The following is a 2,921-nucleotide window of genomic DNA, read 5'->3' on the forward strand; positions in this document are numbered from 1 at the left end:
AATGAATATTTTTTCCAATAATTGCTTTTTTTAATAATATTTTATTTTTGTGAATAAAAAGATTATTATGATCTAATATAATTGTATTTTGAGATTATATTATGAATAAAAATTATATTTTTATGATGTTATTTTTATAATGAATATATTTTTCTAGTTACGCTAGACATGTGTGTGTTTTATTTACTGCACAACATCACCAATTAAATCCTTACTTATCTTGACAAATTATGTAAAATATCATTAGACCAAATCTTCAATATTTGTCTTTATTTTGCAATATGTAATGCTCGTCTTGTTTTGTAGTGAAAAATATTTAACCACCACCATTTTTCTTGTCTTAATCATGCAACTCGCTGAATTGTGTTGTATTAATGCTTAAAACAAATAAAAACAATTTATTAATCGGGTAAAAAAAAATAAAAACTGAATTCAAGTAAATGCATCTCGCAAAGAGAAATAAATGTTATTTATTGGTGCTGCCAAGTTATATATATATTTATTTTATATATATAATAAACATAAAAATATACATATATTTAATCAGCATTTTTTATTTGATATTTTGCATTTTGTTTTTAGATTTATATTTGAACTCTACATTATATTTAACTGTACATGTTTGTTTGTTTAATTCAATATATTTTGTTGGAAATAAATGCTATCTTTGCATCATTCCAGTTTGGTGTTTTATAATAAATACAAAAATATCTTTAAAAAAATAAATAAATAAAAATTTGAATTAAAAAGATTTTATATTTATTTGATTTGATTTGTAACCTGTTTGTTTCATTCCATATAATGTGTTCAATCCGAACAGGAAGCAGAGTGTAACAGGTCTCCAGGCGGAACACTAGACAGACTGCATTGTGGGATCAGCTAGGGTCTGAACTGTTTACTGTCACTAGGCAGACTGCAATAATTCCTCCAGACATGTGTTTGAATATGCAGGAGGATCTGTGCGAGATCGATGGGCTGTCTGCAGTGCTCTTCTCCTTCTGTGATGCAGACACACACATGCTTTTTCTGGCCGGGAAGGTCACTTCTCAGTCGTGCAGAACTGTGGGTAATCTCACTGAGACGCTCTCGCATCCACAGCGAGACGGGAACATCAGGTATTATGAGATCAAACCCTTCCTGCAGTTCCTGATGGAGCTCAGATCGGCTCCGCAGAAGGGTCTGGGTGACTTACTGTCACCAAATAAACATCGCCAAATTACCAGATAAATTACATGATTCTTGATGCTAATTTCACTATCAATGCAAGAAAATATATATATATATGCTAATGAACACATTTTTTATTTTATATATTTTTAGTATTGGTTTAGTATTGAAATATTAGTATAAATATTAAAAAACTAAATTTTATAATGTTTTACAATTTTTCAAGCATTGCTAATAAATTACAATAAAATCTGTAAGAATCACATTAAAAACGATTTGGTAAAATTTTTTAAGAAAACTGAAAATAAAATACAAAAGTACCCAAACAAAACTGACTAAATATTTTTATTTCATATTAAAATATTAGTATAAATATTAATATTGAATGTTAATAACTGAATTATATGGTGTTTCACAATTATTAACTAACATGGCTTCGGGTTTTATTACTCAACTAAAATAAAATTACAATAAAATCTGCAAGAAACAGAACAAATAAAAACAATAGAAGCATTTTAAAATAAATTAATAAATTGAAAATAAAACACAGAAGTAGCCAAATGAAATAAAACTAAATGTACTATACATTTTATTTTATAATTGAATTTTATTTTATAATCGAATTGGTCAAGTTATTATTTAAGCTAAATAAAATCTCCAAGAAATAGACCAATAGAAGTATTTTTGAAAATAAATCGAAAGCAAATTAGAAAATACATTTTAAAATTAAAATACAGGATCTATAATGTACAGAGCTAAATAAAAAATGACAATTATTTTACATATTTTTTATTTTATTTAATTTATAACTGAATTATTTTCATTTTAAAATACTAGTATTAATATTAATGAAGTAAATTGAATTCTATGGAGTTTCCCAATTATTCAAACATGGCTTCGGGTTTTATTATTCAAGTAAAATAAAATTAGAATAAAATCAACAAGAAATGGAACAAATAAGCAACAGAAGCATTTCTGAAAATAAATTGAAAAAAGTAAAAAAAAAAAAAAAATTCAAAAGCAGGCAAATAAGATGAACAGAGTCTGAGAGTTGAATGAGTCTGATCTGGTGATGTTGGAGTGAAGGTGTGAGCCAGTGTGAGATCTTCAGGTTTTATAAGCTGGTGACTCTGAAGGGTCTGGTGGAGCCCATTTCATGATCGATTCCAAACACGGGTTTACCTTGAGCTTTAGAGACCAGATGAAATCAGGCGCTTCTCCGGGTGAAACAGCAGTAATGTCAGGTGTCTTAGACTGAAACCAAGCCATTATGCACTGAAAAACCATACCTTCTGTAATGCTTTCAGCTGTTTTGTGTGTGTGTGTTGTGTCCGCTGCAGTCTGAATCATATCAGGAGGATATTTTCCTGATGACGCTGATGACGGAATCGGCTCTGTCGGCCGCAGAGTGGCTCGGTGGGATTGACAGAGGTGATGTCTTCATCTTCTTCATCTTTAAGGAATAAATGCATAAATAAGCATGATCTGAATCCATCGATGTGTCTGATCTGAACAGACGTGTGTTTAATGTCATCTGTGTGTGTTTGTACAGGGCCGCTGCTGATTTCTCTTAAAGAAGCTTATAAACGTTCGAATCCAGCAGGTCTCGGAGCATCTGAATGGGACAGACGGACGGTGAAGGGCATCGATCTGCTGGAGAACATTTCACCAGACACAGAAAAAGAGGTGTGTGTGTGTCTGTGAGTGAGAGAGTGTGTGTGTGTGTGTGTGTGTGTGAGTGAGAGAGTGTGTGT

This window comes from Sinocyclocheilus rhinocerous, unplaced genomic scaffold, assembly GCF_001515625.1.
Source record: "Sinocyclocheilus rhinocerous isolate Xijiao unplaced genomic scaffold, SAMN03320098_v1.1 scaffold2966, whole genome shotgun sequence".
NCBI lineage: Eukaryota > Metazoa > Chordata > Actinopteri > Cypriniformes > Cyprinidae > Sinocyclocheilus > Sinocyclocheilus rhinocerous.